General features: G+C 45.3%; 1 protein-coding gene across 5 annotated transcripts in view; it reads left to right on the top strand.

The window, feature by feature from the left end:
* Positions 1–6,860: 6,860 nt before the first annotated feature.
* Positions 6,861–15,181, top strand: part of EPB41L1 (erythrocyte membrane protein band 4.1 like 1) — a 169,149-nt gene continuing 160,828 nt past the window's right edge. For 3 of the 5 annotated variants that reach the window (XM_053393992.1, XM_053393993.1, XM_053393991.1), the window contains exon 1: positions 6,863–7,490. The gene's annotated coding sequence lies outside the window, so the exon portion shown is untranslated. Of the gene's footprint in view, positions 7,491–15,181 lie in introns of all 5 variants that reach the window. The other 2 variants (XM_053393989.1, XM_053393990.1) reach the window with 2 other exon arrangements.

The raw sequence follows: 15,181 nt of genomic DNA, 5'->3' as shown, positions 1-15,181 counted from the left end.
ATGAATTGTGTTGCCATCGGAGAATGTGGTCATTCTCCACTTTGGTCAGGCTACTAGAAAATTACATTTATCCACTGAGTACGAAGCAACTGTTATCCTCAGAGAGAAATGACCACCATTTCCTGATCTATGAGGAATGCTAAAGAGAGAGAGAGAGATGAAAGCTGTGTTAAATCAATTAATCAGAAGGAGGGCTATTATATTCTTTGACATACTCTATGTTTAATCCAGCCCCAAGTTGTGAGGACAGTTTAAGGGTAAGGACTTATGCTAATACAGCCATATTGTGTATGTTGTGCAATAGAAATCTGCGATATCCTTCATGAAGTCCTTTCCCAATTTAGCCAAGCACAACTTCATTCAATGCTTTTGGATGGCGCATGTGGCATGTTTATAGCGCACAGCAATACTGTGCAAGGCTTTTTAGCTCAAAGAGAATAATAACTTATTGAAACTGCAGGGGGAGTTCATGATACTAGTTAACATCTATCGGTTTCCTCCTTAATGCTCTGCCCTAAAGCACAACTTGATTTTTATATGGTGATTCCTGTTATCTTTCCATTTTTGCCATTATGCTTTATTGCCTGTCATAGTAGCAAAGTGACTTGCAAGAGTTTATCCATGGAGCTGATGACTTAGTGAGGAAACTGAATCTCCTTAGCCACCCCATCTAGTCCAGATCTCTGACTTAAGGCTCATTACATGACACCAGAAAGCATCCATCACAGATGCCTTGCAGCCTACCCTTTTATTTCCAGGATTCTCCGTGTGTGCGTGAGCAGGGGCACAGATGAAACTTGGACCTCCCTTAGAGAGAGCCTGTCCACATGCATTTAATGGGTGGTACCGAACAAGGGACACGGGTGGCGCTGTGTGCTAAACCACAGAGCCTAGGACTTGCCGATCAGAAGGTCGGCGGTTCGAATCCCCGCAACGGGATGAGCTCCCGTTGCTCGGTCCCTGGTCCTGCCAGCCTAGCAGTTCGAAAGCACGTCAAAGTACAAGCAGATAAATAGGTACCGCTCTGGCGGGAAGGTAAACGGAGTCTCTGTATGCTGCTCTGGTTCACCAGAAGCGGCTTAGTCATGCTGGCCACATGACCCGGAAGCTGTACGCTGGCTCCCTCGGCCAATAAAGCGAGATGAGCGCCGCGAACCCAGGGTCAGCCACGCCTGGACCTAATGGTCAGGGGTTCCTTTACCTTTTTTGAACAAGGTATTTATGCTAACACAAGAAATTCTGCTTATGTTACAGAGCTTCCCTTGCCTCTTCTCTCCCAATGCACACCCCAAAGCAGTTCTATAGAACAGGTTTAGGGAATACACAGGGAGAAAAGAGGGAGGGGAAGGCTGCCTGGCTCCCTGCCTCTTATCTGGCACAATACTTTTCTCTCTTCCCCGCACTCTGTCCTCTCTGACTCCCAGGAGCTGCAGCAAAGGAGGTGGTGTTGGAGGAGGAGAAGGCAGCCTCAGTTAGCAACCCTCTCTTTCCCCTGCTTCCCCCAACATGAAGCCATTTCTGGTTAGTGTACCTCAACAAAAATAGGCATTCGGGACTCTGTGTGACAAAATGAAAAGCCGTGATGGCTTAAGAGTTTTCACGATGGTCCCGATTTTTGGGGGGGAAATCATGCTTTTGCAGGTGTCACAAGAGGTGAAGCCATTTTTCACGGCATGGTCCTCTATGCTGAACAATCTCATATAATTAAGTCTTTTTCTAGCTACTCTTGAACTATTGACGGACAAAGGGATTCCATATTATTGTGTTTACTAAAAGGAACTGAAGTGCATCCCATATATTTCAAACATGCAGATGTGTTGATATGATTCTGAAAGCAGAATCTAAGGCTATTTTCTGTACGCAAATAACCATTTCCTCCCCCCAATGTTTTATTTTAGGAAAATGATCATGATCCTAGCTGGTTTGGAGGCCAACCAGATTTAAACCATAGACATATGCATGTGAAATTTGCACAGCACTGCTGACTTATCGCACTAATTAATCTATTAATCAACTAATTAATGACAGATTTAGAATGCGAATTTTTTAATTGGATTTTAATCAGTGCTGTCCTCTGTGAAAAGACGTTCAGTGGTGCAGCATTGCCTTTTACTCAGGCAAGGGGTGGGATCCAGGCAGAGCTAGTCAAAATTTAGTCCTGCTGAAATCAATGAATCAAGAAATGAATTGAGCCCATTTCTGTCACATGATGGCAGCAGAGGTGGTTCAGGGCCCAGTGAATCCTGTGCTGGCTCCACCCCCCTCCACTCCTAGAATTACCCATTTCAGAGATTTCCATTGGCTAACACCATTGGTCGTTTCCACTTGGCTGCTATTTGGGTCGGTACATTGGTGTGCGCCTTGCCGGCAGAGCTTCCCCGCTGACTTCTGATATATATCAGATTGAAAATAAGCATTGTGCCCATGCTCTCCCTCCTTCCCTTCCGTCCTCCTTCCCTTGTTTACCTTAACACAAAACTCCTGGGGTTTATTAAACCACAGTTCCCCTTTTCCTACAAACTTGGGAAACTGTGGTTAAGTCCAACGCTGGCTTGCAAATCGGACAGACCAATGGTTTGCTATATTGAAGATCTGCCTGCTGGTGGAATCATTTCACAGCCCTAACAAAAAGCACATCAAAATATTAATATATACCTGGAAGCTTGTATCAAAACAAGGTATGAAATTCAGTCTCACACTATCCACTTTTTTGGGGGGGGGCTGTTGCCCCTTTAAAGGTTGTCAAGTCACAATGCTGCAACGACAGATGGCACACAACCTGCACAATTCCTTTGTTATGGTCTAAATTCTAGACTGGAAACCTTATCTCTCCTCCCACACCCATAACATAGTAAGCTTTCTAAAAATGCTTGCATCCTATTGCTAACACAATATGCCATCTAAGAAGTGGCATTGACTTAGCAACACCTGTTACCATCTTGGCAGTTAGTCAGGAGCCTGAGGCCAAAGGCAAAATAGAGACATCAAATTTGCATATCAATTGACAAACATATTACACGCAATTGATGCTGAATTTGCAGGACCATCTCCATTGTTAGCACTCATTCTCCATATCTAGGGAGCTCACAGTCCTGGAATGTTTGCCTGCGCACATTTAAAAATGCATGACTTTATGTTATTTAACTAATGCAAATTATTTCTGTGCAAATATACAGTGGAATTCTAGGCCACTGATGGGCTGTAACATGCACACACGCCACGCCAAGGATGGTTCACATTGAAGGCATTGTTCTTTCGGACATCAAAACATACCAGCAGGACAGCAAAATAAAATAAGCCCCCAAAGGTCAGCAAACAAGGAGGTTGTGGGCAGAAACAAACCCATCTGGTAAAAGCACAAAAGAGCAAATAGCTTTCACTGTAACTTGGAAGCCTGAACAGTAACACCTGGTGGAAGTACCAAGAGGCTAATTGCCAAGCCTTTTATTTCTTTATGCAATTAATAACATTGTAGATAAGGAAACAACCAAAGGCCCATTTAGCCCAGCATCCTCTTTTCCAGAGTGGTCAACCAAATACCTATGGGAAGCCCACAAGCAGGCATGAATGGAATACTCCTCTCCTGCTGTCCCCGCCCCCCCCAGACTAGTATTGTTTTTTAATATAATAATTTTTATTAATTTTAACATACTGATTATCAATCATACAACAGAACTTCACTTCTTATACAATCTTTTTGGACTTCCATCAGCACCTCTGATGATCCTCCATTCTTATCACTTCTGCATTTCTTAAATTCATATTGCCTTTAATTATCTTAACTAACAGTTCTCCTCTTTACCTCTTTTGCAATATTTCAAATAGTTCGCCTTACAAAACTTCTTGCAAACCTACAAGCGTAATCTGATCGTCACAATTACTTTTCAAGTAGTCCATAAATTTACACCAGTCTTCTGTGAATCTCTGGTCCCGCAGGTTTCAAATTCTTCCTGTTAATTTATCTAATTCTGCATAGTCCATCAGTTTCATCCTCCATTCTTCTTTTGACGGTATTTCTTCTTGCTTCCACTTTTGTGCCAATAATATTCTTGCATACAAAAATAATTTGCAATCCTTTCTATTTATATCATCTCCTACAATGCCAAGTAAAAATGCTTCTGGTTTCTTAATAAATGTATATTTCAACATTTTTTTCATCTCATTATATATCATTTCCCAGAAGTTTTTCACTTTTTTACATTCCCACCACATATGATAAAATGTTCCCTCTTTTTCTTTACATTTCCAACATTTATTACTCACTTTGTACATTTTAGCTAATTTAACAGGTGTCATATACCATCTATACATCATTTTCATCACATTTTAAGGCATTGCATGCAGTAAATTTTAAACCTTCTTTCCATAGTTTTCCCCAATCATTTAACTGTATATTATACCCAAAATCTTTAGCCCAATGTATCATAACCGACTTTACCTCATCTTTCAGATGCCATTCAAGCAGCAATTTGTACATTTTAGACAAAATTTTATATTTATTGCTTAATATCTCTACTTCAAACTTTGATTTATTTTCATCAAATCCTTTCCCCTTAAAATCCTGTTTAAACATTTCATTGACTTGGCGATAGTGCAGCTTTAACTTCTTCATATGGCTTCATCTTCCATTTACTCCCTTCCTTTTGTATTAATTTTCCATAAGTTGCCCAATTCCCACTCATATTTATCTTTTTCAACCCTAACCCTAACCCCCCGGACTAGTATTAGTATATAGTGATAACATCCCTAGGTGTAAATTTCTGGTTTAAAATTTGAGTTTCACATTTATTAGCTTTTTAGGATGCAAATCTGTACTGGAGCACTGCTGGCTGAGGGGTTCATCAGAAGTCCTGCTCTGTTGGCAGAATGCCAGTCTCACCATTGCCACAAGATGCGAGTTTCCTCCTTCCCCTCCTCTCTTGGGCTGAGGAACCTCCCACATTTGGATCTAAATAGGTCCACCATTTGGCCTGTGAACCCATTCTGGCCAGGCCCACCTGCCCTACACCCACAGGCACACCTAGAGGTTGGTCAGTTTGGCTCCTGCCAAAGACACAGGCCCAGGAACACGTGAAAATCTGGCCTCTCTGCTCTGTCTCACCAGCATGCTCCACATGCTGCTGCTCTGGGCAGCCAAATATCCTTGCCGAGGGTGCAGAGGAGCACAGGTACGCCTCTGCCTACACCTGATGTCGTATATGGACCAACTATAGACATGCCTCAGCTGAAAGGAAGTTTACCTGCAAAGCTGTGTGCAAAAGCCCTGTGCTGCCTGCTTTTATACCTTTCCTCAATGTAGGGGGCGGGGAGGAAGAAAACATCCCAAATGTGTCTGCCATAGTTCTAACAGAGAGCACCACAGGGCTGCCTTGGCTGTACACTTGGTGTTGTGGTCTAAACCACTGAGCCTCTTGGGCTTGCCGATCAGGTCGGTGGTTCAAATCCCCGTGATGGAGTGAGCTCCTGTTGCTCTGTCCTGGCTCCTGTCAACCTAGCAGTTCGAAAGCAGGCCAGTGCAAGTAGATAAATAGGTACCGCTGCAGCAGGAAGGTAAACAGTGTTTCCATGCACTCTGGTTTCCGTCATGGTGTCACGTTGTGCCAGAAGTGGTTTAGTCATGCTGCCCATGTGACCCAGAAAGCTGTCTGTGGACAAACGCTGGCTCCCTTGGCCTGACACAAGATGAGCAACCCCATAGTCACCTTTGACTGGACTTAACCGTGCAGGGATCCTTTACCTTACCTTCACCTTACACTTGCTTTACCCCATGGTCCTTGAGTATCGGGGGCATGGCAGTGTGATGGACACACTCCTGGCTTGGCCTGCGCAGGTTTGCTCTGGGTCTGGGCTTCTACGCTGACCACAATCCCTAAACGGTGGACTGTGGCGATATCCAGGGTTGCTTTGGGCGTGTCTGCCATTTTTACATTGCTTCTGCATTCCCCAGGCTTTATGGTTGTGACCTCCCATACCAGGCAGAATATGCATTAGCTATGTTGCTGCTATACCTGTGGAATGGCGTTATATGAGTATAGGATTATGCAGCCCATCACGAAAGGTGGAATCACGTAGTAATCGATATTTTAGTGTCCCCAGTTTTGCAATTTGTCTTCATGTATGCCAGCTAGTATCGCCTGCACACAATACTGTACACATGGGTGTGGCTGGGCCATACAACCACAGACACAATAGAAGAGGTGGAAAAGACTGCAATTGAAAATCCACAAAGCTCACTGGGTGGCCCAGGATTGAGATTTATAAAAAAATGCATTTCAACTTGTTTTGATTTCGTTCTTATGAGCCACCTTGGAATGGCAGCATGGAAATCATTAGAAATATAACCACTGCTTTGGCCTTAACTTGCTGTAGGTTTCCACACTTAAAAGCTGCTTATTTGGAGGTAAATATTGATGCAAGCAGATGTTTCAAACTGGGATGCCAATTTTCATGCCGGCCAAGGTTTCAAACTGGGATGCAAATTGTTCAGACCCTGCAAGGTACTTTATGCACACAGAAGTACCGTGAAGGAAAATACAGTGTTTTAAAGATATAGTTATACCGCAGCACATCGCCACAGGTAAGGTAGCACATTACAAAAGCCACAGATCCATGAGCTCTGGCCTCCTTCCCCGGATATACGACGGTGACCTTAACAGTAACTGAGCCGTGTGTGATTTTTGGGCGTGGTGTGCTTACCTTGGTTTACGGAACAATGAGAAGGGAGTTACGAGGAGGTGGGGTTAGCTGATTTGCATCTCTCTGACTGGCAGAGAAGAGGGAGCCTGGGAGCAGACCGGGCGGAGAGGCGGGGGGAGCGCGTGCTTAGCCCGGAATTGGCTTGCAGCAACCCGATCAAACCTTGCATTTTTCACACTCGGGACGTGCCAAAGGACTGGAGTGGGTGGGCCGCCCCGGATGCATCCGCACAGGTGCGGAGGGCCACCTACCTGCTCCGAAATCCGATTGCATCTGCCGCGAGCGCCTCGCCGCCGCTTTGAAAGGCTGGGGAAACGCGAAAGGACTCCGGGCTGCAGGCAGCGCAGCCCGTGCAAAGGCTGTTTGGTTGCATAGATGATCTTTCGCTCCCCCCCTTCCCTCGGAGGCTGGTTCAGTTGCTCATGACGTGCCTCTCTCGCTGAGCTGCCAGCCCTCCTGCTCACTCGCTCCTGCCTCCCGCTGCAGCTGCCTTGCATTATTAGCCCCCCCCCGCCTCCCTCGCCGCCGCTTTGCAAGCCAGCCTGATTCATTTTCCTTGCCGCTCTTGGAGGAAGAAAGCAGCAGGGAGGGGGAAGAGAGAGAGAGAAGCGGCTGCTTTTTAAAACCCCAACCCCCCGCATTACTCTTCGGAATCTGCATTTTTTGTCCCTTTAATTAATTGCAAGGAGGCTCTGGAGCCTGTGATTCTCCTCGCCAGATGAACGTTTCCTTGGATCCTTGGACGTCTTGACTCCGGATTACTCGGGGAAAAGGAAAAAAAAGAAAAGAAAAAGGTTAGCCATGGCGACGATTCCCCACCCCCATCTTTCCCCTCGCCTTTACCCCGATGCCACCGCTTGCCTTCGCCCCCTCGCCCCGCCTGCTGGAGCCACTCGGGGCAACAGGGGCGACCGACGCCCGGGCGGTGTGGCTGGAGCTCTGCGGAGCCAGGCGGGCAGCGGGATCACGTGGAGGTCTCCGGGGAGGCGGCGGTGGTAGTAGTAGTAGGAGTGGGAGGAGGGAGCGACCTGGTCACGCGTGTGCGTTTTCTCACGATACTACAAACTCGCTTCCTTCTTTCCCACCGCGTCTTCGGTAGCGACCGTGTCCAGGTGACATTCCTTCCCCTTCCTTCTCAACTCCCACCCCGCCCCCGCTCGTTTGCATCCCTCGGGATCATCTCCATCCCCCCCCATGCCTTTTCGCTTGTGCAGCGCCCCCATCTTCCTTTCCTCCGAGAGGGGCAGAGGGGTGTGTTCCTTTCTTTCCTCTCGACGGCGAATCAGCGCCTCCCCCGCCGCCCTTGGCTGCTTTGCCTGCTGGAAACGGAGGTGGCCGAGTTGGGGGGGGGGGCGGAGAGAGAGAAAAGCCTGGCCAGAGACGTTCAGGTGTGCTTGCGCCCTGTTGATCCTCTCTGTGTAAAGGGAAGCAATCCGTCTTTAACTGCCCCCGCCCCTTTGGAAATGTCTCCTTCGTGGGGCTGAGCGCCCTCCCTTCTTTTTAAATACATGCATGCCTTGCTCGCTTCCGAGGACGGGCAAGCGAATTGGACATTTATGAAAGGGCGATATGGGGGGCGCGTGCGTGGGGGGGCCGCTGCTCGATTGCTCCCTTGCTCGGCTCCCCCACGCTCGCTCGCAAAGTCGATCAAAGGGCGAATCTCGGATTCCTGTTACTCTGCAGGCGTGTGTGTGTGTGTATTCCCCCCTTTTTTTATCTACGGAGAGGGCGGAGCTGCGTACAGGTTGCTTTTTAAAAAAATAAAAAATAAAATGCTGCCGTCTGTTGTGAAAGACAAGCCTGGTAACTAATCCGCGCGGCGAACTCGGAACTGGCAAAAGAGTTCGCTTACTCCAGAGGCGCCTTCCTAGATCCAACTCTGGTTCCCTTTCAGTCGAAGGAAAAGGGGCGTTTGTGGGTAGCCTCGGCGGAGAGGGAGCGCTTTCTTCGAAGGGCGTTGCTCTTCCCTTTGCTTATATTTATTTTATTTCAGTCTTACCCCTTAGGCAGGTGTTCTACCGCTAGGGCATCCCTCGCCCCCGCCAAGGTCAGATGGCACCGGGAACAAATTCCTCTTTTCAGGGGGGACTCGGCTTGGGGGCCACACCCAAATGCCAACTCCAGTCCTAGGTGCGGCCGGAGCCTTGAAGCCCATGCAGGCAGAGTTACAGAAACACATTCTAGATTAACATCGTGTTTGGGGAAACTACTTTTTTACACCCCCCCCCCTTTATATGTGTTTGGCTTGAAGGCTTAATAACTTCCCATGATGAAGTCCTGAGAAATCTTAGGAACTCTTATGGCTTCGCTGAGCGTTTGTTCGGAACAGTAATGATGCTGTTCTAACAGTAGCACCTGTAGTAGATATGTGTCTGAAACTGTCAACAGTCTTGAAGGAGTTGCTTGTGGTTTGTAAGGGTTTGGGAGAGAAACCGCTGGCCTGGGTAAAGCGAGTGTCTGGTTTCAAAGTCCTTACTCTGTTGTAAGTCCCCACTGAGCACAGTGGAGCTTCCTGTCTAATTAATAGACAACCTAGTTCTAGACATGCTGATAGGTCAGTGGAAACGATTAAATACAGTGGGATTTAAATCTGAATTAATATGCATAGGATAAGACTATGAGTTGGTTAGGCTCCCGCTCAACCCCCCCCCAAAAAAAAATAGATATGCAATGCTTGGGAAGGCTCTAGTCACATTTATAATGAGATATTATCATTTTTGTTATGTTCTTCTTGTAGTTCAAGGTAAAGTTAGTGACTTTAAAACTTCTCAGTGGGGAGCAGGAAAGGTGGCAGTTTGTGCTATTCATTGAAGACGGAAATTGCTGACTCTTGTGCTTCAGATACCATTCAGTGGTGATGAGACACTGTTTGAATTGTTGCCATATGCTGATCAATGCTCCATAGCTAACTGATAGCGAATCACGAATGCCAACATGTAACATGTCAAGGAATCCATAGCACTGTAGGAAGTTTGCCAGAGGAGAGGTTGTAAGTTTACTTGGCAAATTGCAATTTGTGATCCCCGCCTCCTGTTGCATTTTGTCATTTGGAACACCAGGGCCTCCATCTTGTATCTCTGAGCTCATTGAACATTTTTGCCACGGACTTGGGAGGGCTCTGCATTTATTTTCTTCAGCAGATTGAGGCTGCATGCCTCTTGTGCAGGAACTGGGTCTCTCTAATGTAGAGTTTCTCCCCTGTAAATGTTTAATTAGTTGGTTGCAGATGATCTGCAAAATAATCCTTAAGAGTATCTCCTCCTGCAATGCTCCTGATTCTCATGCTGAGGGATGCCTGAGAACTAAGGCTACATATCAGTGAAGGAGTTAAAGGCTGGTATTTGCTGTCTTGCTATATCATTCAAAGTGGCCGTGTGGAGAATGCCTGTGAATCTTGGATCCTGTGCTACAGACACACTGAAGGAGTGGCCCAGTTGAATAATAGAGATTGGTGTAGAGATCAACCATTGATACTCACATAGAACTGTAGTTGTTCTCCTGCTTTTCATAAACAGTAATAGATCTGTTGATTTCAGGAAGGTAATTTACATTGAAACATGTAATGCTGAAACATGAAACAAGCATGTACAGGAGGATAAGGATGGGTCCTTGCATATTTCTATTTCTTGAATATAATAATATTCAGCATGAAATACAATCATATGGCAAGAAGTGAACCAGTCATTTTCGTAATTGAGTCATTGGCAATTGATTGATGTGGGTAATAGACATTGAGGTATTTCACTTTTTGCTGCTTGTGCTGTCCATTCTGTGTATTGTGTCCATTCTGTGTATTGTGGCTTTCATTGTGGCATTATTTAAGGCAGGCACATCCAATTCCCCCCCATGATGACCATACCTTTAGTTTTCTGAGCCACACCCCCTCTTTTGTTCTAGACCTCTTACTGGCATGTTTTCCCAAAACTTGCATGATAGCAGGAGTATCTTTAGTCTTGCTGCCAAGAATGTTTGCTCAGTTGTATCTTGCTTTTTTCTTTCACTTTCTGCTGCAACAACCTAGTGGTTTTAATTTTTGTTCTGTTAGAAGAGAGGCAGAATAATTCAGCATTCCACCACTGGACCACTTTAAGAGCTAAGTCTAGCAAATTGGTTTCCCTGCCTTCCATTTTGTTGCAGCTGACTACCATAATATTGTTGGCTTTATGTAGGCTTCAAGCCTGCCATGGTTTCTGTGGCCACCATTCTTTCAGACAAGCAGATTTACCAAAACAGAGCCATGAAGTAGTTGGACCCAATGAAACAATGAAAGCTCTATGGTAGAGCCCATGCTTTGCATGTAGAAAAGTCCCTGGCATCTCCTGGGAGTGCTGAGAATGACTCTTGCAGAAAATCTTGGAGAACTGTTGCCTTCAGTTTGCAATACTGAGCTAGATGGGCCAATGGCCTGATTCTGTATAAGGCAGTTTATTGTGTTCCACCATGTGTGGAAGCTTGCCTAGTTGAATTCATTCTGCATTGCATGTTCTGTGTTGTGCAGTCCTATATACGATCACTTGAATATGAGTCTCATTAAGTTCAGTGGGACTTTGTCATTGGTTAGCGTGCAGAGAATAGCAGTCTAAATGAGTTAAGATAGTATTCTGTATCCGTCATGCCTTGATTTTTTCCTGTCATCTACTTGAGACATGCAGCAGTTTGAAGCTGCACAATTCCACTTTGTGTTCATTATGATTGACTGAATCCATTGATGATATTTTGGGTGTGATATGATGTCTTTGTTTCTCATCCTCCCTTTGTGGCTGTTAACTAACTTTGAGTATCAGGAGAAGCTTTTGTAGAGGAAAGGAGAATTGAACAGAAGATGACTTGTTAATGACCATGTGCTCAATTTTAAATATGCAGGCACATTTTGAAGCTGAATAGGATACTGATAGTACTATAGAGATTCAGCACATGGCTTTTCCTCACCCCTCCTTTGTGTTTTGTTTCTCTAAAATCTGCTGAAACGCTCTTTGCCTGTCAAAGATTTTGCTATTTTTTCTCCTGCTATGGGGGTGTGAGGTGCAATTCTGCAAGCAAGGATTTACTCTTAACAGGCTTTGTGACGTTCCTTTGTGTTGTATTCAGCAAGGTAAGTTTTAAGCAACTTGAGCAGAAGAGAAAAAGCTGGATATTGAGTGTCTGTGTGGAATCTTCAAAAGTTGGCCTCTTGCAACCTTCCCCTCCTGCCATTGGTGGCCCAGAGCCAGTTTGTTTACACAGATAATTATTTGATAGGAGCACCAGTTCTTAGATGGTTTATGCTTTGCAGGTTGAACAACACTCTGGACCCTTTGGTAATATGCTTCTGGATTTCAAAGGCAGGTGTAAGAAGGATTGATGGTGCTCCCTCATTAAATTTGGACTGTCTGCATCCATCAATTTCTATTGTGAAGAAAAAAAATGGAACCCAGGATAGGTCTGTACAGCTGGCATGCAGTTTAATTTAGAATGACTTGGACCACTATGAGAGTGGAGCCTCGGATCCAGTGGCATCCCTGAGTACACTGGTGCAGTGAGGACAAAACCTGCCTTCCTTCTTGGTGCTGGTGTGCTCTGCTGGAAGGGGTTATAATAACTTTTTTGCAAAGTGCAAGTGGGATGTACTGCAGGTATACACCCTCACTTCACCACCCTGCCCATCAGCACGACAGGTGTTGTGGTAGTAAATATAAGTGTACACGCGGAACAAATCTTTTGCCCGGTACAGTATAGCTTTTTTTCAGCCTCAGAGCGGAATGAGAAACGTGAGTTGGCGTGTTAAGCCTTACTGATACTTTCTCTCTCTCCTGCCCATTTATCTTTGTGCCCAGTGTGTACCTCCCTTGTGCCCACCATTGATGGCAGTGAAAAATGTGCCCATTCTGTTTGCAATCACTGGGTTGCGTTTATTGCTTTAACAGCAACTTTGGATGGTAGCAGAGGCATTAAATCAGGCATTTTCCATAAATAGGGATGAAGCATTTGTGATCCTCGCTGCAATGGGAGCACATATACATCTTGAGGATGGTGCAGTTTGACTGCTCTGCTGTGCTGCAGAAATAGGTGGTTGATTAAGTCTTAGCTCTGGGAGAGGAGAACCAGTGTGTTTTGTTTCCAAACAACAGTGATGTTTGTACATCTCTTCCTCCAAGTATTTCGATGAGGGGAGTTGCATTCCAAGGGGTTTCCCTAATGAAAGAGGTGGATCTTTGCAGCACTGATTTCATTGGGAATGAATTTGCACTCTTAAAACTAAAATTTGCAAACCATGTCCATTTTGATCCATTGGCAAGACATGTTTTGTTTTTCTTTTGAACCATGGAGATCAGTTGGAGACCTGAATCCCAGTTGCTGCCTTTGGAAAACTTCCCATGATGTCTTACATTTCTTGGGAAACTGGAAGGTCTGATGCTGAAGGTATTGGCTTAAGAGATTTCACTTTCTTTCTCATGGTGTTTGTGGAAACTCACTGGCAAGCTGCATGATTTTGCTTTGACATTTTGCAAAAGGGGAGAAGTGGAATGCAATGTTAAAATTTTGTTACCTGGGGAATCATGTCATTGCCTCATAGAGAAGTGTGTGTATGTGTTTGAATGTAAAATACAGTCCTTGGTGTGTGGTAATTTTTCACAGGACAGGTTTGGCAGCTCTGTATCTGTTAGGCATCATTTCAGCATTTCTCACCCCTTTTTTGAGATTCCTTTCTAACGCAGTAGTGTTGTCCTAAATCCAGAGCCCTTTATGTACTCTGAAGCACCCATGTGGACTTCTCCATTCACTTCAATAAAGGAGTCAAGTTTTTGTACACCCACTAGTGCCCCTTTCATTGAAGTGATTGGGTCATTCCCTGCAAGATGAAAAGCTGTGTTTTGGCACTAGAGGCCTTACACACAAATACCCCCCCCCCCACGTCTCTGTTCTGGAGTGATGGTTTGCTGGGAGTAGTGAACAGAATAAAGCAGAGAGAACCCCCCCCCCACTGAATTGCATTGTTCAAAACGTATGGCACGCATGCACACCTACATACATGTGTAAATTTTGCTGTCTCGAAAATTGTATGGAAGTTCCTATGCACAGTGCATCTGACAGATGTAGCTGAGCAGCCCATTGTTCTCATTGGAGCAGTCAGATGCCTCTGAGTCAGCAGGTTCCTGCTGTATTTTGCAGAATGAAAGAAAATTGCCACCAAAAACATTGCAAGGATTAGTGCAACAATCTAAATAAATGCTTGCTTGCAGGAGCTGGCTGATAGCTATTGAAAGTTATGACAGTTGTGTCAGGGCGCCCTAGCAATAAACATCAGGATGTTTATTATGTTAGCCATGCTCTTGTGTTGAAGGCAATGGTGAAAGATGGCAGGTTCCATCCTTTGGCGCAAACACTTTCACACTTGTGTTAACATGACTCCCTTGAGTTTTTTGCTTGCTAAGAAGGCTCTGATGCCTCCTTACCCAGGATGGTTCCCCTCAGCTCTGAACTACAGTTCCCATTGTCCCTGTCCATTGGCCATGCTGGCTGATGCTGATGGCACTTGCGGTTCCAAAGACCTGGAGGGCACCAGTTGGGCAAGGCTGCTTTGCAGATTATGTAATCCAGACCTGGATTCCTAGGTGCAAAGGGTTGGTTCGCTTTTTCTTTGTGTATTTCCACGTGGCTTTGAGCAAGATCTCCATTTGACCACCTCTAATTCTTTTTGCAGGCAACTTTCTATTTTCACAATAGCTCAGGCAGTTGAAAATGTCTACCAGCTTGGATTAAGCACCACAGCAAGAGTGTTGCTAGTTTTGGTAATAGTAACAGCTGTGATGCACAGAATTAAATGTAGCGATAAACTGCTATGCACTTCATTTGTTCTATTCCACCGAAGGTATTTATTTGACTTCTGCAACTCCAGTTCAGATATTCCAGGGCAGAGGAACCCTGTGCTAAGCCTTCTTAGGTGGCCTTTGGGATTCTACCTAAGACATGCTGTATCCCCAGCCACACCCATAAATGGCCCTACTTCCACCCTTCTTGTGTGTTTTTTGCCTAACTGGAGTGTATCCTTGAATTCTGATTTAATGGTTTTTTGCTTACCTGGGTGGAGGATAGAGCTAGGAGTTAAACTGCATGTAGACACTAGCCTGTTATCTAGGTAAGGTTCACACAAGCTGTTCTGCCCACTTTTGCCTCCGACCTTATCCGCCACCACTGGCATGTGGCCCCCAGAAGGTTGACAATAGGAGAATGTGGCCTTTGGAGTGAAGAACAGGTTCCTCTCTCTTGAATTATTCGGAAAGCCTCTACTGTTGCCTCTCCTTGCAATTCATATTTGAAAAAAGAGACCCTTGTTTGTTAAACAGACCCCAAAGTGCTCTGCAGATTCAAATGGGCTCTTAACTCTTTAATCTCATCTCTTTATTGCTGAACATTTCCCCATTCCTCCATTGTATTCAAAGCTGGGGAGACATGGGATGTATTCTGTAGTGGTATTTACCATGCATCAGATCTGAATGCAAATGCA

This window comes from Podarcis raffonei, chromosome 6 (genome assembly GCF_027172205.1).
Source record: "Podarcis raffonei isolate rPodRaf1 chromosome 6, rPodRaf1.pri, whole genome shotgun sequence".
Lineage (NCBI taxonomy): Eukaryota > Metazoa > Chordata > Lepidosauria > Squamata > Lacertidae > Podarcis > Podarcis raffonei.
The sequence above is the reverse complement of the archived record's forward strand: the minus strand, read 5'-3'. Positions and strand labels throughout refer to the sequence as shown.